A 20,742-nucleotide genomic window follows, 5' to 3' on the forward strand; every position below is an offset into this window, starting at 1 on the left:
TGCTGTATAACATGTTTGAAAGGGTAGCCATGACTCCACTCTGATACAAACACTGTTGATTAGATGGGTGCAAAGTAATCAAAGTTAAACAGGGTGGCAGGTAATTCTATTCGCTCTGCTTTCCAGAATGTATTATTGTACAAGGCACCACGGCTCCAATATGGCTTACATAATGCTTAGAGCATAATAATGATTTTAAGTGAGGACACTCTTGCATTCGGGTTTGATTTACTGTTTGAGCCAGAATAACTTCTCTTCGGATGTCTGGAACAGCAGGTTGTCCACTAATGTGCATAGCAATGAGTTCTATTTTTAAAAGGACTGTTTCTCAGCAAGTGATATGTTTCTCAAAAGATTCCATACTGAAAATATTGTCTTCTGGAAAAATCCTTCAGAGGTTGCTTGTGTATTAACTCACAAACAACTAAACTGAGATGCTAAAATGGTTGGATTTTGTTTCAAAATGTATGACCTACATTGTAAAATTCCTTTTGAGAAGAATGAAAACTACAGTAACAAAATTAATGTTTGGTGTGGTTTTACTGCTAGGAGTTGCTTAAACATTTACAAATCGAATTAGATGGATGAGAACTCTGTAAGTATACTGTATAATATTGTTTTATATTTTCAATGTGATAGTATAAAAATTAGTTTCTACAGATTGCAGTGAGAATTTGTCCTTTGGGGGAAGAGTTTGCATGCCTAAATTTTGTTTTCTTTCTGGCTTGATAATTGTGTTTGCCAAATTGCTAATGCAAGAAACAGTCTTTATCCAGTGTGCGCGTGCACACACACACACAAACACACACACACACACATACGCATATATAAAAACTCAATTGGAGATATGAGTTTATCCTACTCTGCCATTCATGATGTTTTGTTGCTCTGAACTAAAATCATCTTGATTTTATTTTAATTTTTCTTTTTCACCTTACCTTCCTGTTTCCATTCCCTTCATCAATATATGCACCCACTTACATGTCAGGGAATACAACTGTATCATTGCAAACTGTCTAGAACTCACATCAGTATGTATGTTTAAGGTTAGGTATTGTGGTAGTTTCCTTCTAGATTCTTTTCTGTTTCTGATATTTACAGCATACTGTATTGTATTCTAAAGGGCTATACGTTTTGTGACATTTCAGGGATGGTACTTCATACACTAACAGTTCATTGCATGGACACCTAACAATTAAAACTGATGGTAGAAGTAGAAACTAAGTGAGCACGTCTGCTTGGGGGGCGCTGCTCACAGATAATCAGGGCTTTCAAATGAACATTCTGTAATATTGGTACACACTTCCAATTTGCATTACAGACATTTAGTTTGGTATGTACTAGCTCCCTGTTTTTCAGTTTTTAAGTTTTCTTTCTTAGTTAACCTGTTGATGAGTAGAATCCGTGATCCTTTATTATTTGCATGTTTCCATCTCTTTTTAAAATCTTTTCTAACACTGAGTTTGTCAATAGAGGACATTCACTTTATTCGAAAGACTTTATATTTTATTTCATACATCAGTGACAGGCCCTGCTGATTCCATGCCTGTGTGTGTAGCATCTTAGCATCAGTTTGTTCAAGAAAGAAGGTTCAAGAAGGAATATTCATCATTTCAAAGGATACTGGCCATTGCTGAAGCCATTACTTTTATTTAATAATAACAATTTTAAGTAGAAATTAAAGTTCTTTCTAATCTTCTAACAGTGATTTCATCATGATGTTGAATTCAATCGCATGTTTTCCAAATTATGTTTACATGATATTGTGTAACTATTGCCTTTAATACATTTATATAGTAGACTTTATTCAGTGTTTTTTTCTAATTTAGATCAACTTGCATTTCTGGGGATAAGTACATTCCCAATTTTTTCAAAATATGTTATTTTTAAAATATATGGATGGACTTCATAGTTTTTTTACTAATATTTTTAATCAATATAAATTGATTAAATTTGCTTGTTGTGTGCAATACTTATCAAATTTGGGTATTAAGGAGGGATAGGAAAGGGGAAATATTGGGAACTAAAATGGAGCAAAATATGCTATGTAGATATATAAAAATACCACTGTGAATTCTATTTTTTTATGTATCTATAAAGCACCAATTTAAACAAAAAAAAAAATAGAAGGGAAATCAGAAGAGCAGCGGAAGAGGAATGGGGGAAGAAAGGAAGGGAAGGGAAGGGAAAGAACAGGAGACTGAAGTGGAGCAAATTATATCCCACACATGCATGAATATATCAAAATGAGACTTAATTTCACATATAAGTATCATGCACTAAATAAAACATTTGGGCGAGGGTGGTAATGTGTTTTATACAAAGTCCATAAAAAAAGAATTGGAGATTCTCTTTCTCTCTTTCTCTCTATCTACCTATCTATATTCATATCTCATCTATCATCTATCTGTCTCCCTATTCTCTATTTCTCTACCCTGGATTAGCTTAGATACGATTGGGATTATATTTTGCTTCATAATTAATTTTATTAGTCACAGTAGAAAAATCATCTAATTTAAAGTTTCCATTGTAAGTAGGTTGAATATATGTTAGACATTCTCATTAACATCCAATTGTCTTAAACTTCATTGTGTATGTTTCATTTTCTTGCTGTAATTCTTTCTGTGCAATTCTTTCAAATCTACCTTTCATTCAATTTTAATTGTTTTTCTTAATCTGTTACCAAACCCCACTTTATTCATTTTTTATTTCAATTTTTTTTCTTATTTTAATTTGTAGATTTTTCTCGGCTAAAGTACTTCTTTTTTCATATTTTATGTGTCAATTGCATTTTTTGAAATATATGAAAAAAAAGCCTGTTTTATATTCTGGTTCTGGTAATTGCAATATATATGCATATATATTAAGATTTTACAAGACTACCTCCAAGGTCTCTTGTTTCTGCTGGTAGGTACATGCATTATCTCAGGTTCATAACTGTGGAGATTTCTCCTATGTCAGCTTCCCTTCTGTACATCCATCTGGGTCTCATCATATCACCCAGAGTGGGAGGTTGGTGAGTATGCAATCGATTTAGAATTTTTGTAAGTAATAACATTCTGCCTCATTCAGAAATCTTAGTTTTGATTTTAGGTTAAACATAAATAAAATTTGATGTTTTTCATTGTGAACTATTATTTTTTTCTTAAAATTTTTTGAGGCTTGGGTAAAATGAGCTTTTACATAAAATCTTTTTTCTTTCCTTTCTTCGGGTATGTAAGAAATTTCTGTAGTGGGGTAACTATACCAAATGGTTAAACAAAATAAATATTTTGTGATTTTTCCTTAAATGAGAACAAATAGGAAAATAAAATACAGCATCTAATGGTGATCTATTGATATAGCTATTGTAAATATTCTTATATCTTGAAAATTTTTTAGCCATCTTCTCATGATTAAAAGAGTGATCATGAGAAGTAGCTGGAAATGTTTACCAAAAGTCCAAATTATCTTCATATCATAAGAAGTAAGAACAGATAATTTATTGTGAGCTATTATTGAAAAATAATATCCCAGCTGGTCAGGGTTGTGGCTCAGTGGTAGAGAGAGCTCTTGCCTACCTTGTGTGAGGCTCTGGGTTCGATCCTCAGCACCACATTAAATAAATAAATAAACAAACAAATAAATAAATAAAATAAAGGTAGTGTGTCCATCTACAACTAAAATTTCAAAACAAATGTTTAAGAAATAATATTCAAGCTATAGAGGGTAAGAATAAAATAAAAGCCGTGTGATTTATAATCTAGATGGGAATTAGGTAGTATGCCTATAAAAAATCAACCACAAAATCCATCAAATTAACAGAGATGGAAATGAGGAAAACCACTTTTTAGAATAAAACTTGTGTTTTAAGATGGCTTTAAGGAGTATTCTGAGTCTTGGAAAGAAAATGAATATGGTAGTGAAGTACTCACATTCTTTGTAAAATAATGTAATATAATCCAAAGGTAGAATGGGATAATTTAAAGATAAGTTTTCAATTTCAAGATAAGCTACTAGTATAAATAGAAGAAAATTTCAACTTAAGAAAATGAAATATCAAAAAATACACAATACTGAATACAAGTCAGAAAGAGAGAAAAAAAAAGGAGATAACTGTAAAGCAGATGCATAACCAAACTTATCTAAAATTGCATTAAATATAAAAGTATTTAATTGTAACTAAATTAAGCAAAATTATTAAAATAAAAAACAGTTGTTTAAACACACACAAAAGCTATCCTGAATTGCAAATATGAACTTGTAAAGAATTTAGAAAGACTTTAGGAAGAAAATGTCAAATTCTAACAAAATAGGAAAACACATTAAATAAAATGGAATGCTGTGTCCTTTGAGATCAAAGGATAATGTCAATAATATGAAGCTCTCAAATCTAATTGAATATATGGGTAAATTTAATTCTAATTTATATCAGGTGTAAATTTCATGTGGAAATGGTTTTAATATATGAATGACGAAAATAAGATAGCTCACACAAGTATTCTTGATAAAAATTATGAAATATCAGACATTTTATCCTTCTTGCAAAGAAACAGGTTAGCCTACTATAGCTTAAGATGTTGGCCGAAGATACAAGGATCCTGGTTTAGAAACAAAGGATGCTATCCTATTTATGCTGGAATGCTGGTGTCTTTCTGGCAGTTGTTTAAGCTCTGGTTCCCACAAGGTGTCACACAGATGGCCAGGTGACAAGTGCTTAAGCAATTAGTTAATTATAGAAGAGGAAGGCTGAATTAGGGAACATAAAGACTTTATAATGGGCATTATGCTTGTCTTTCCTTTGTTCTGGAGGGAGAAGTATGCATGACTATCCTTGCTTCATAGAGAGGATCATATCTCCATCTTTTTAAGGCTCTTTACAGAAGCACTCTTTAAAAAGATAACCATAACATAAGGGCTGGAATTTACCCATACTTTAATTAAAAAAAAAAGTAATTTAAGCCTTACAGAAAGTTACAGGAATGGTTAAAGTAAGTTTCTAGGATTTTTAAACTTTCACTATGATTTACCCTTTAATGAATTTAAACACCTTTCTTCCCTTGCTCTCTATATCTCTTGTAACCATTTGATGATAATGGAATACATAATGCAGCACTCTGTTAATACTTAGTTATTCTAAAATAAAGCTGTACAGCCATCAAAATTAAGGAAATAAATATTTATGCTATACATCATTCTAATACAGAGACTATTTAATTTCACCAGTTGTTACAATATATTTCATGGACCTATGGCCTAATTAGCACCACACAGATGTTTAGTTGTCCTCTTCTTGTCATCTACTTAAAAATATATTCTTATTATAACCATATTTCCATCTTTAGCAGGCTGGCCCATACCACCATCTTTTTCCTAAAAACTTTCTTCCTAATTTCAAGAACTTTTCTTCTGATACACATATATATTTACACATAATATCCCCAAAATATTTGTGCCTTTTGTTTGAATAACAAATGTGTTGAATTTGGTAGGCAATTTTTTTTTTATTGGTTGTTCAAAACATTACAAAACTCTTGACATATCATATTTCATACTTTAGATTCAAGTGGGTTATGAGCAAATTTTAATTAAGTTCTTATTCATGTTGAATTATTTCAAACTGATATAGATTTTTTAAACAATGATATAATAAAACAAATACCAAAACAGTATTGACCATAGTCTGGATCCATACAAATATAAATAATTTTATTTTATGTTTCTAAGGAAAAGATGCACAAATATATTCACACTATATAATAAATTGCACCTAAATGACTTTTGCTTTTGAAATTCCAAAAGATTTCAAAGCTAAATATTCTTTTAATACTAAATTGAATTAAATTTCAATACTAATCATTAAATTATATGTATATATAGTATAAAGAAGAATTATAAAATGTTGCTCAGATAGCATCTGAAATAGGCCACTTCTGAAATATGGAATATTTCTTTCCAATGTCCAATGTCCAATGTCACCATCCTTTAACTACCCATCATACTATTACAGAAGAAAATGAAACCTGTAATGGTAAGTCAGCAAAGTTAACATGGTGTAAATTGTTTGTAATATATAAGTTAACAGATTATAAAATTTTCTTCACAAGTGGATAAGGACAAGTGCTCTGAAATTATCAGGGAAATATTTAAATAACCCCTCTCTGAAGCTTTTTCACATCAGGAACAATATAAACACAAATATAAATTAAGTAGAATATTTTTTTCAGTATGGGGGTATGGTAATTGTAGAAATGGAAACAAATCCAATTTTTTAGTGAAATTTGGGGAAAATAAAGTGTCACTGAAAACTTTTAAGACACCACTAGAACAATATTACTCTTTATGCAGACAAAAAGAAATGATACTCTCGTATCTTATCAGCATGAACAAGGCCAAAGGAAACAAGACACGTCTCAGGTTTCCACGTCATATAGATGCTCATATCCATGCTTGTGTTCTCATGGGAATCATAAGGCCTTAGACAACAAGCCAGTTGCATATTTTAGCATGTGCAGCACAAAGAATAAGCATCAAGCCTTGTTTGTAAGATAAACAATATATAGTAGCTTGAATCTTGAGTCATATGAACTGAGGTCTTAGAAAAACCAGAGCTCTGGGTTAATTTGAATGACATCTTGCTTCTATAAGGACAAATTATATAGCCTATATGTTTCACATTGCATATCTCTGAGGAAAAAAATGTGAAGCACATTATTACATGATTAAAATAAATGATCCATCTAGAAATACTCTATAAAGCCTTTATGATATTTTGATTTCTTGAAATTAATGTTTGCCTGATTTTTTCACTAAATATGAACACACAAGACATTCAAAACGAATGGAAATTTATAATTATGAATGTGGATATTATTGAAAAAATATACAGAAAAATGAAGTTGACCCAATACAGAGATATGAAAAAAATTGTAGGTAGTAGGTAGGTAGGTAAACAGATCAACAGATATGCAAATGGATGAATAGAAAGCAGAACTATATGGACAAAGAGAATGAGAGAGACTAAATAATCTGAAAGTATAAAAATGTTTGATAAATATTACCTATTTAGAATCCCATTTGTTTAAAGAAATCAACAATAAATATATTTTCACTAGGCCCTCCAAACCCCATGTCCATGCTCTTAGATTCCGTGTCTTCCCACTTAATGACTGTTGATAACCAGGCAGATGATTTGAATAAAATAAATTATGCCCTTTTAAGAAGAAGAAAAGGTATCTGAATAAAACTAAAGAAAAACTCATTGTTTAATATGCCCAAAGAGATTTCCTAACAAAGAAAAAGTAATTTCATTCATATACATAAACATAGTGGTAAGAATGTTATGTTTTCATTTATGTATGTGATGAATATTTTGCATTAAAATAAAATTTTTAATCACAGGACAAGTATTTATTTCATGATTGCCAAGCTAAGCTATGCCTTCAACATCCTATCACCTAGTTAAGTAGTCATAAAATAAAAACATGCCTTTTAATTAAAAAGAAAAATTTCCCTGTAGTACATCGATGTAGCAGTATCGATGTTCATAGCAGCACAATTCACAATTGCTAGACTGTGGAACCAACCCAGATGCCCTTCAATAGATGAATGGATAAAAAAAAATGTGGCATTTATACACCATGGAGTATTACGCAGCACTAAAAAATGACAAAATCATAGAATTTGCAGGGAAATGGATGGCACTAGAGCAGATTATGCTTAGTGAAGCCAGCCAATCCCTAAAAAACAAATACCAAATGTCTTCTTTGATATAATGAGAGCAACTAAGAACAGAGCAGGGAGGAAGAGCAGGAAGAAAAGATTAACATTAAACAGATACATGAGGTGGGATGGAAAGGGAGAGAAAAGGGAAATTGCATGGTAATGGAGGGAGACCCTCATTGTTATACAAAATTACATATAAGAGGTTGTGAGGGGAATGGGAAAATAAACAAGGAGAGATATGAATTACAGTGGATGGGGTAGAGAGAGAAGATGGGAGGGGAGGGAGGGGGGATGGTAGAGGATAGGAAAGGTAGCAGAATACAACAGTTACTAATAGGGCATTATGTAAAAATGTGGATGTGTAACCGATGTGATTCTGCAATCTGTATTTGGGGTAAAATTGGGAGTTCATAACCAACTTGAATCTAATGTATGAAATATGATATGTCAAGAGCTTTATAATGTTTTGAACAACCAATAAAAAAATTAAAAAAAAAAAAGAAAAATTTCAACACTTCGGGGCCTACAGATCGTTTCTGTACCAATAAATAGTACATTGGTCATATCAGATTATTATTTCCAGAAGTGTTAACAATTAAAGTGTTATTATATAATAATATGTATGAACTCAATAGTGAAAAATAAATTTCAGAGACCCTGGTAATTTATCCTAATATTTTAAAAGGGAAATACATGTAACACTTTGACACTTTTTATATTTTAAAAAGGAGGAGATCTGAAGTCTAAAATTAGTCTTGTTCTGTCATTTCAAATCATTGAAAAATATATTATGTTCATGGCCTTCACATGTCACTGCTTCAAAATATAGAATAATTTAGAGTTAAAGCAGGTCCCACCTATATTATTTTATTTGTTTAAAGACTGTGGAGAGAGGAGCCAAAGCATTTTTTTCCCTATCCAATTAATACGCATAAAGAGTGCACTCCAATATTGGTACATTGTCTATTAGTTAAAATGAAAGGATTGAGTATTTAAAGAAGGTAGCTTTGACTGTCTCTGTCAGTTAAAAGAGACCAAGGAATAGTGTCCATGTGGAATTTCAGCACTTTGGTGAAATGAAGAGTGCCTCTTGTGAGTTCTTCATTATTGTCATGTATTAAGTCAAAAATATTATCTCCACATCATTACATTGTACAAAGTATAAAACTTTGTACATGCTATCAAAGATTAAAACAGAAAATAATGCTTCTACTCCAACATCTGTAGATGGCTGGCATCTTATCAGTCACTTTTGTGAAGCCAAACACAATCTCTAGTTCAACCTAATATCAAGTAAATTACCGGAGAAGAATTTACGGAGCCATTAGATGGGGAATAGGCAAATAGGCCAATTGGGTTCAGCAGTGATCCCTGAATTAATTAATGTGCTTTATGAATTACCTAACTACGGAATGTAAATGTATGCTGATTTAGTCTGGAAATGAAGGCACCTTGTGATTTCAAATGTTAGCTTATATTAAATCAAAGAATTATTTAAACAAATGAGTCAGGTGTCAAAATAAGATACTGAAGAATGCCAGATGGCCCTACTCATCTTCTTCTAGTTAATGCCTATCAGTAACAAGAAAGATGATTTGAATAAAATAAATTGCGTCCCTTAAATAGGAAACTTATCCAATATGAAAAATGAAGATGGATTTAGTGTTTATTGTGCCCAAACAGATTTTCTGGCAAAGAAAAATAATCTCATTCATGTACATAACCACTCTGGTGAGAGTGGCATATGTTCTTATTTGAATATGTTCACATTCAAATATTTTAATCATTAACACCAAATATTAAACTACATAAAAGAGGTTTTTTCTTACATTTCTTAATAAAAATTGTAATAGATGAACTGAAAATCATGATAATTTTCTAAAAATCTCAGGTCCTTTGCTTCAACCTACCTCAATGATAAGAATGCAGTCAGTAACAAAATACAAAGCAATAAAAATCATTATTGACATAGTAAAATAATTCAGACTCTGATACCATCTTGGGTTTTCAGGAGAATTAAAGTGGTATTTCCCTGGAGTGTTGAAAAAGTCTGAGTCCAATTGTACTTCCAGCTCAGAATTAAGTTTATTCTGACTGAGTATCCTGTTCTATCTCTAGAGATGGCATGTCAGCACAATGTAGTATAAAGACTCCTGGCCAGGACCAAATGGGACATGGCTTCTGAGTGTCACTCTGCAGAAAATCTGTGTATCCTTGGGTAAGAACTCAAATATTCAAAATGTTTTATGATAAGAAAATATGGGTTGATCATTTTGTTATGAATAAATCATAATTAATCTTATATTAATTAAATTTACTGATTAATATGAAAATACTGTTTTATAAACAAAGAATACACAAATTGCTATGAAGACATTTTACAATATCCAGTGAAGTACAAGGTTAGGGAGCTGAAAGACATCTACTGTACTCGTTATGGATTGATTAAATGTAATGAAGATGTCAGTTCTTCAAAGAATAAACAAAGAAATCCCAATCAAATTTAAATGATTTTTCCTTTTTGAGGACTTTATTTTTCCAGCATTTGTATTAAAGCTTATGTAGCCAGTGATGGCTGAGACATTTTGGAGAAGAAGCTACTCCTGATCAGTTATTCCTGGATCATTGGAGCAGAAGAGGAAGTTCAAAAATAGAAGTATGCATGAAGAGAAATTGTGATATGGTAAAGATGGCAGTGATGGTACATGGTTCTGGGAAACTGGCTAACTCTGTATAAAAAAGAAATGCTGACTCCCTAGCTAATACAAATACCTAAAAAAATTAAGAACTATATGTAAGCAGTGAAATAAACAAGTCAAAGGAGAAAATTCAGATCAATATTATGATGCATTAGGTTAAGAAGAGGGTCTTTGGTAGGATGCCAAAACATAAAATAGGACTCAAGCAGTGGCACAGGCCTGTGATCTCAGCAATTTGGGAGAACAGGCAGGAGGATTGAGGAATTCAGCAAGGTCCTGTCTCACAATAAAACTAAAAAGGGCTGAGAATTTGGCTTAGTGTCTAAGTGTCCCTGGGTTCAATCCCCAGTATTAAAAATATAAAACAAAAACATTGATTATCTTGATGACCTTAGTGACATCATAGTCGTTATTTAATGAAAGATATCAAATATAAAAAAAAAAAACTCATGACAGTTTTTGAGATGATAGTTAAGATGCTAAAATTAATAAGTAATTAATGTTCAAAGCCAATCAGAAACTCCTGAAAATGAATGATCAAATTCTTTAATGAGAAAAAGGCATACAATTACAAAAGAACATGACTCTACTTTTCACAGAAGAGATAGCTAAAACCATTGTTCAATGTCATTTATACATTAAATGAATAATTATAAAATTAAATTAAATTTAAACAAAGCAATTGAGTTAAATGAATTTAAATACAACACAACTAAGATACATGTGTGTGCCTATCAGAATGGTGGTGAAAAGTAAGAACAATGGTCAATTACAAGAGCTGTTGAGATAAGCAAAAGCAGCCGTGATGTCGCCTACTACTGGAGAAAGTAGAAGTTCCCATAGAAAAGATTTCATATTTACCATAGTAGTCGTAGTTAATGAAATTATAACCAATTACACTGTTTCATGTAATTTGAGCTTTATCACAGCATAATTCAAGTATAACTTAGTGATTAAAGATATTTCTGAATTTATCTCAGATGACTCTCCACGTATCCACTTACTGCTACTTTGCAATCTACTGAATCTCTTCTGTGTCCCCGTTTCATATTTTGAAATTTCAGGATAGGATAGGAATAGCATTTGCCTTAACAACAACAACAAAAAAAAGACTTACAAAAAATAATTAGTTTATAAATGTAGTTGGAAAAAATTGTAGTAAATATAAGCAAAAAAGAAAGTATGAGCTAGGAAATGGACAGGCATGTGCACCAGGGAATTTGCAGAGCAAGGTGTTAGAGCATCCTTGGTACCCACCAGTAAGCAATGCAAAAACAATGTGGCTGGTGTACAGCACAGAATATTAGGTCAATGGCAACACTACTAATATTCAGAACAAAGAGATCTTACATTTTTCAAGTGAATTTATTTGAGTAAAAAAACTAATGTCAGACTTTCTGTTCTAGTTCAGACGTAGAAACCTCAGAAGTTATCACTTTCATCTCTACAAGAAGAAATTGAAGACATTGAACATCACTAAGATGAGAGCATAGATGCCACAAGATGAGATTTCACCCCAATATCTGGAGAGTGAAGAAGGTACTGAGAGTCCCTTGGTCCCAGGTATAGAAGCTCTCCAATGGAACCAGGGATAGCAGTATTATTTACAATAGTGCCGCATACAGAACTCTAAAATCTCAACAGGAAAAAAAAAAAAAGATCCAAGTAAAAAGTAAACCAAGAATCCTAAATGATAGCTTACCAAGAAGCTATAGAAAGGCAAGATGTGAAAGAAGCCTAACATTATATGTCATTAGAGAACTACAAAGTAAAAGAATGAGAATACCATTAAATACCTGTACAATGGCCAGAATCTAAAAGACACTGATACCACCAAAGACTCATGAGAATTCGGAACAAGACCCTCGTTCACTGCTGGTGTGGATAACACTGAAAAATGTTTTGACTTTTTTTTTTAACAAAACAAAACCCTCATTACTCAATGCCACATAAAAACACTTCTTTATATGTACTCAAATGGCTAAGAAATGTAGGTCCACAGAGAAGTTTATTCACAAGGTCAAAACTTGGAGACACACAGATGTCCTTTTATGAATGGATAAATGAATTGTGGTACGTTCATAAAATGGAAAGCTATTCAGCCACAAAAAGAAATAAAGTATCAATCTGTAAAACACTTGAAGGGAATTAAATGCATACTGCTAACTGAAAGAAGCCAGTCTGGAATGCCTATAAACAGTAATATTCCAACCATATGGTATTTTCAAAAAGACAACATTATAAGACCATAAAAAGTCCGTGATTTCTCAGTTTGGAGGAATAAGAGGGAAGAATAAATTGGTAGAACACATGGAATCTTTTGAGTTGTGGAAACTACTCTGTTTGATATTACTATGGTGACCCCGATACTGTGCTCTTATTAAAATCAATAGTACTGTACAATGCTGAGTCAATCTCAATTTAAACTATAGATTTCACTTAATAATAATGCACTAATACTAGTTTATTAGTCATAATAAATGTTCTTCTCTGTTGCAAGTTATTAGGGTAATCTGAGGGTAGAGGCTGATATGTGTGAGCTCTAGGTAAGTTCTGCACCATTTATCTGTAATACCGCTTTAAAATGAAATTTTATTAATTAAAACTATCAAGAAAGAAGCACGTATTATATAACTATATGTAATAATGAGGATTAAATGAAGAAAATAAAGATATGTACAAAAATAAAGATATATACATTATGATGACATACATATCAAAATAATTAGAATGGATAAGAGAGGAAATAAGAGTCAATGATGAGAAAGAAAACAGTAAGAGAAGGGTTGGTGATTAAATATAAGGTGTTATTAATATAGGGGACATATTAATAACATTTCTTTTTTATTGTTATTTTTTATTTACATATGACAGTGGAATGCATTACAATTCATATTACACAAAAAGAGCACAAATTTTTCATATCTCTGGTTGTATACAAAGAATATTCACCCCACATTTCTCTGCCTAAGGATTCACAAAGACAAAAACTCCTAAGAATTACTTCTGCACTTTTAATATTGACAACCTGACCATCCATTGTAATAAAAGAAAGTTCGCTCTTGTTTGGAAAGTTTATAAAGTATAAATAACAAGGGAAAAGGAAGAGGCAAGCAGGTAGGAGGGAAACAGGACCAGATCTCCTGTTTCCAAGGAAGGACTTAATTTTGGTAACATTGTTAAGCTGCTAAGAGCCCTGGGTGACACAGCATTGCAGCTTGTCAGGATGCCTGTACTCCCTTTAAATCACTTCGGTACTGATAGTATGGCACAGGCACTTGTCAATTACTCTCACCTTGAGTTTCAGTAAGCCAGTTGCAGTAATCAAAAATGAATAGTGCAGGGACACTAAGTGGTCATGTAAGAATGTACCTTCTGGGATGGTCATCTAGTTTTATATAAGGCAGGTTATACATGAAGAGATGTCTGATGCCAGATTCTTTGAAATCCTTGTCTTGATCAACAAGTGACAAACAAGTTAGCATTCAATGATAAAAATGACTTCTTCATTATTATGATGAACCATGATAAGCTCTTTTTAGTGAACTTCAGAGCTCTTTTTTGGATGCTCAGCACATGTGCACAAGTTGAAACAGTTTGGAGGCTTTGCCTACTTTTAAGGAACCATGTGTAAAAATATTTCTCAATCTCAACGTTGTCACTGGAGGCTCCATCCTATAATGTCCAGCACAGGGTTATTGTGCTACATCCTGGAATAGGTTTTCATTTCTGATAGATGCTGCTTATAGAAGAAAACAGGATCCTGCATCAGCAATGTTTGTCTGCCTCATGAAGGTATGACCATATCACCTAAAGGGAGAGAGGGCTAACAACTTTTTATTAGAAAAAACAGGTTTATAAACTGCTATGAGCCATGTTTGCTTACAAATATTTAATAAATACTAGCATGGGTGCCAGAATTTGACCAGAGACTTTGCTCATTGTAACCTCATGGCAGCTGTAGAGGAGTGTAAAATTGACAGGGTTTAAGGACACAAGTGTAATAAAGCACCTCAGAACATCAAGTATAATGTGAAATTATAGATCCTTGGATTTAGCTACAGGAGTATTTGAGTGATGTGGTAAAAGAGGTTTCAGAATTGTGGGGAATTGAAACAGAAGATAAGATTGTACAACAGCAAAATGTTAACTCTCTGAGCCAGTGTGATGCAAGCAGGAGGTTTGCCCAACTGCTTTGCCTGAGATACAGAGCAACCTGGCAGGGGGTAGCTCCCCCAGTGAGAGAGGTCACATCCAGGCCACAACCAATTCAACTTCCCAGGGAAGTCAGGGTTCCCTCCCTCAGGCATGAGAAGCCCCATGTGCCCTGAAGGACTTGGGGTGCTAAGCAGCTGGCATACCACACAGTGCCTGGTAATATCCGAGCACATATGTCTACACTGTCAGATGTGAAATAGTGTGTCTCTATACTGACAAGGTGTTTCCTACTTTGAGATAAAGGTGAAAGTGACCTACATACCCCTCAGTCTGAAACAGGGCAGAATGAGAGGCCCAAGCTGTCTCTTTTCTTGTGAACCTTTCCCATGTGTATATCTGCTTTTTTTTTTTTAAGAGAGAGAGAGAAAAAAATCTTTTTTTAATATTTATTTTTTTAGTTTTTGGCAGACACAACATCTTTGTTTGTATTTGGTGCTGAGGATCGAACCCAGGCTGCACACATGCCAGGCGAGCGCGCTACTACTTGAGCCGCATCCCCAGCCCTATATCTGCTTTTAATATAAAAGTTATCCCTTATCTCACATCAGGTAGTGGAGTTTAATGTGCAGCAGGTGACAGGGAATGGGTATGAGAGTACTATGTGAGTAATGTAAGATGGAAATTGAGTCATAGGGGGTTTCACTGTTGGCAATAGCCCATGACTTATTTTATAGGCTAAAACAGTAAATATATTTGGATATTAATGGAAAGTAGTCAAGAAAATAGAAAATGTTGAAGAACATTAAAGCTGCTGAACAATCAATAGAAAACAAGAAAGAAAGAGGCCACTCTATCTAGGACACAAACAGGAAAGGACATAGACAGGTAGATAACTCTCCTACAAATCAAGGGTTGAGCCAGCTGCCAAAGCTGTGTCATGAGAAGAGTTTAAGGAAGACCCCTTTCATGTTCAGTTCTCCTAATACCTCAGGCAATTTCTAATGTTCTCTTTGGTAGGCCAGATTAAGTTATGTGTTTTCCTCAACCTAATTTTTGTGGACAAGGAATGTGCCACTCAGCCTTTGCTCTGAGTCTGACTTGCGGATCTGTACCTAAGCCAATCTCTCTGCAAGAAGAATGGAAACACACTGTATCAACAGGGCAACGCTAGCTGCTGTAACAAGCACAGTGCACAGAAAAAAAAGGGGGGGATGATTTCTGGCTACAGGAAATCCAAGTCTTTGTTATTGTCAGGTCTCTCTCCCCTGATTGACAATTTAGGAATTTTAGCTGTCTTAATCCCTTTATGCTTCTTTTATAAAATATTACATATTGTGTAATTTGTAAAGATTGGTAATCTATTTTTTTACAGTTCTTGAGGCTACAAAGTCCCAAACTGAGGCACTGGTATTTAGGGTCTATTGAGAGTCTCATCACCGATTCTCACATAGCAGAAGAGATGGAAGAACAATGAAAAGGGAACAGATGCTGTTTCCTCACATGGCAGAAGAGAGGAAAACACTCAAGCCCTTTTATCAGCTCCTGCTACCATTGATGAGGCTTCTGCCTTTAGGACTTAGTCACCTTCTATGGGCTCCATCGCTGATTAGTCTCCTTCAGGCCACTGAGTTTCATCAGCACATGGGTTTGGAGGGACACAATCGGACCATAGCAAGCTCTGTGTGTCTGTGCCTTCACGGTCATCCAGGAAAATGTGCACGGTTGCATTGCACATGTGAATTAAACTGGTGGGAAGAGAAATTGCAGAAAGGTCCAGCCTTCTTAACTACATTGTCTAGAAAGGGCATGTTCACTTGTGCCTACCTTGTGCTGAGGACAACTGAGCTCATGGTCTTTTCTAGACGTGGGATTATTTTGACTGCAGTCCCTGTTGGGACAGATCCTTCTGTTACCACTTGCATTCTGTGGGGTGTGGAAGAGAGAGGGTTACAGACAGCCACTTCCACAGCATGCAGTAGCATAACTCTAGACTATACTTTGAACTGGTACTGGGTCCAAGGTCACCAAAAGGACATCAGTATCACAAGGTGGTGGTGGATAAAATGAATGTGAGAAAAATAACACGTGAAGTTTCCTATGTCCTTTTATGTTTTTCATACAACTATTTTGAAGAATATACTAATGAAAGGGGAAGGCCAGAGTTGATGAGGAAAAATAAAACAACAACCACAAACAAAACCTTAAAAATATATGACCTTATTTTTGTCATTGTTATGTTATTACTTACCACAGTTATTAAGGAAGCAGAGGTATTTAGAGATTCAAAGATGTATCTCTGAAAATTAAAAAGAGTAGTAAAGCACAGTTTATTAAAACCTTGCTATTTAAAAAAAAAAAAAGTTGTCCTAGATATAATCTGGAAAAGTGGAGGGAAATCTTTGTCGATGAATAGAATTTTTCTTTATGAACTTCAGGTGAATTTGGAGCTAACAAATATTCATGAAAAAATATATATAAAAGCATTCAAATGACATAGCATAAGCATATCTTTATAAATTAAATATTGAGTTAAGATGAGGGTGTATACAGGAATCATATCATAGTAATCAAGGAATAGTTTTCAGAAAAGAAAAATAAAAGAATCCGTTACTGGAGAGGAGTTTTGAGGGAAGGAATGATGAAACATTTTAAGCAAGAATAAATTTGATGATCTGGGATAAATAAACTTATTATCTAGGGTAAAAATGAGCATCATTTTTAAAATTATTAAATTTTACATGAAATGTGGATACAGTGAATTAAAAATAGTATTAAAGCACAGTTTATTAAAACCTTGCTATTTCAAAAAAAAGTTGTCCTAGATATAATCTGGAAAAGTGGAGGGATATAAAATTAGAATATTTCTGATATTAAGAATCAAAATAATTACTATCATAGGCTTAATATATGTGAACTACATTTCAACAATAAATAAGACAATTTTAATGTCACTAACATCAGAAGGAATAATATGTCTTTTTAGAATCAAATAGTATTAATACAAGACTATGCAGTTTATTAGAATGTAATGTTTGGTTTTTATGAATAAATCAGGCAAAATTAACCAAATGCCCTATGTGTCTTTAGTTATAGAACACACACACACCAAAAATATGCTTATATTTTGAAATATTATTAGGATGACACTTCTAAAAATCACACATGAAAACTGACCACATCAATGTGAAATTTCCTTACAGGAAACTGTGCCTACTACCACCTACCACATATACATGTTATCAATCCTCAATTATTTAAAAGCTACATTCAAAGCAAAATGAAATTTAAGAATTCAAATACAATTAACATAAATTAAATTTTAATATACTGTTATTTTTTAGGTTGTTCAAATTATCACTTCCCGTGTGCTAGTTCCTTGGGACCACAAAAATTTTGATTTTAATACCATTGTTTACTCTGTATATTTTTCAAATGAATTTGGCTCAGATAAGAATAGAAAGTTAATTATGCAAGTTTATATCAGTCTGTAGTTAATAAAACTGTGAATTCCACTTTCACATTTACTTTATGGATTTAAAAAATAAGCATTCAGATAACATCATATGGAGCCCTAGGATTACTGTTGATGTTTTTTTAAAGGTTCTGCTCTATTATTCCTTTAAGATGGAAGAATTCTTAAGTTTTCTGTCTCTTAGCATAATTACACACACATACACACAAACACACACATTTATCTGAAGAAGACAGTCATGAATGATGTACTTTGTGTTCTGTGACAATGCTGGATTTATGATTAGTGTATCATGGTTTGAATGCATTCGCTAAAGGACATATTTATACCTGTATTAAAAGGATTCTAAGAAATCTGTATAATGTAAGTAAATATCCAAACTTTGGCCATGTTTGGGTCCTTTGAAGGACTCCACATAGGTTTAATCATACAGATTTGTTATACCTAATGTCTGGAGGGTAGATTTGTTCTGATTGGCCAATATGCACGCATTCTGATTGTTAAATGTGTAAAAAATCATCCTTGAACCAGCTCATTGCAGAACATTTCATCCACTGACTTTATATCAGAAATATTCAAGTTTCATTGAGTTCAAATAAATAAATATATACAGAACACGATCTCCAAATTATGATGGTTCAAAGCACAAACTTTCTTTCTCTGTTATTTCAGTGTTCAATAAATCGCATGATATATTCAACACTTTATTATAAAATAGGCTTAGTGTTAAACAATTTTGCCAAACTGCAAGGTCGTGTAAACATTGTGAGCATATTTAAGGTAGGCCAGGCCAAGTCATGATGTTCAGTAAGTTAGATATATTAAATGCATTTTTTATTTACATTATTTTCAACTTATAAAAGGATTATTAGGACATAGATCACAAAAAATATTGTATTTATTTGTTTGAATATATATACATAGAAATATGAACACACACATACACACATATGGAACCTACAATAAGTATTGCCTCATGAGCTATCTTTAATATATTTTCTTTCTAATTTATACAAGAGGATATGAATATATTTATACATTGATTCTGAAGTAATATGAACATTTCAAAAATCACATTATTCTGTTTCACATAATTCTTTTGCATAAATGCCAAAATATGCTTTCAGAAAAAAGCAGAGTGGCTTAAAATAATAAACTGGACTTTTCTGTTGAAATTCATTGTAATTCTGATGCTGTTTGAAGTTTATCACACTGACTTCATTGTGTCCATTATGGAAGTATAAATTCTGAGAAAGGTTTATATTACTCAGACTTAATAGTAAAATAACTAAATGTGCCATTAGGGCGCTTAAAATTTATCCATTACTAAATTTAATTCACTATATTTAGTTATAATTAGTTCAGATAATGGTATGACAAAGAGCTAACATTACAAAAGGAAGAATAAAAAAAGCTCTTGTGAGCTCAACTGGCCTAAAAGCCTGAGCTTAAGTCAGTTTATTAGCACATTTCCTTAGTGCTGTGCTGGACATTGCTCTAGGGGTATGTCAGTAAGCAACCAATGCTAATGTAGCCTGCAGACAGTTTGCATTTCAGTTGTGACTGATTAGCAATAAAATCAAACAAACTACAACAGTTACATACAATTGACCTGGGAAACAGTAAAGCACCCTGTCACTCCTTCTCCAAACTGCTAAGAGAGCATTCTTAGCAGTTGAACTTATTTCCTTGTTCATACATTTTAATTTTGCATATTTTTTAGATAAAATAAAATTAATTTTCTTATAAACCCCTCATATAAATAAATCATTGCCCTTGAACATTTTGCCTTAAACTTTTATATATAAGAATTCGAAGTTTGCACCATAGTTTTTGTGCAGGCTAAAGTTTAGGTTATAATTGGTTTATTTATTTTATTTTAAGTTTTTAAATAGCAAATCCACACAATCCTGACATAATGAGACATTCAGAGACTTTAATGAAATCACACTACAAAATTTAATTTAACAGTAAATTCTTTGCATTTTTACATTATTCTGCATTATTTGTGCATATATAAATATTTACATATGCATGTATAAATATTTATCATACATATATTAATAATTTTGTAAATATATACATAATAATATATATGTTTTACAGTTCATTTAAGCCTTTAAATCTCTTTCTTGATAAGGCAAATATTAATTGTTTATTGTTAGAACACTTTAGCAGGAACCTTTGCTCTATCTCCAGTTGAATGAAGGGAGCTGAGTTACAGGTCTGGACTTATGAATGGATCTTTACAGGCTGGGGGGTGATCATAGCTGGAAACAAATACCTCACCTCAGTAGTAGAAAATTCTTCTATTTGATTGTCAAAGTGCTTTTTATATGAAGTCCCTGTCTTGTATTCTGCTTCAAGACATAGCAAAAGAAATTGTTAATGATATGTAATGGGATATGATTCAATAAAATGTGCAGAAAAATTAGTGAAAATCTAATAAATGAAAACCCATTTCCTTAGAAAAATTTAATTTGTTCTCATAATAGTTTATAATAAGTAGCTTTATTTGCTCATTATATCAGTCTTAGTATCATATTTGAGGAAAAAAACTTGCAAATACATAGCTGATAACAATTAAAAATATACTGAATCATTAAGAAATGGTAAGGTTCTACTTTTTAAAAATTACGTAAATAATAAAGGCTACAAAACCACAGCTAACAGAAAGCTTTTTTAGCTGTACAGTAAATATAAATTTTG

The 20,742-nt window shown here is 32.6% G+C and overlaps 1 long non-coding RNA gene across 2 annotated transcripts; it reads left to right on the forward strand.

The window, feature by feature from the left end:
- The first annotated feature begins 315 nt into the window (after nucleotides 1-315).
- LOC131423717 (uncharacterized) lies at nucleotides 316-14,858 on the forward strand. 2 transcript variants are annotated; one of them, XR_009225637.1, is made up of 3 exons: nucleotides 316-595; nucleotides 9,823-9,922; nucleotides 11,810-14,858. It is a non-coding gene; the product is annotated as an uncharacterized LOC131423717 (long non-coding RNA). The 2 variants fall into 2 exon arrangements; XR_009225638.1 differs by lacking the exon at nucleotides 316-595 and adding an exon at nucleotides 2,801-3,016.
- Nucleotides 14,859-20,742: the final 5,884 nt, after the last annotated feature.

This window comes from Marmota monax, unplaced genomic scaffold (genome assembly GCF_021218885.2).
Source record: "Marmota monax isolate L192 unplaced genomic scaffold, Marmota_monax_Labrador192_F-V1.1 WCK01_AAM20220418_F8-fsc00022, whole genome shotgun sequence".
NCBI lineage: Eukaryota > Metazoa > Chordata > Mammalia > Rodentia > Sciuridae > Marmota > Marmota monax.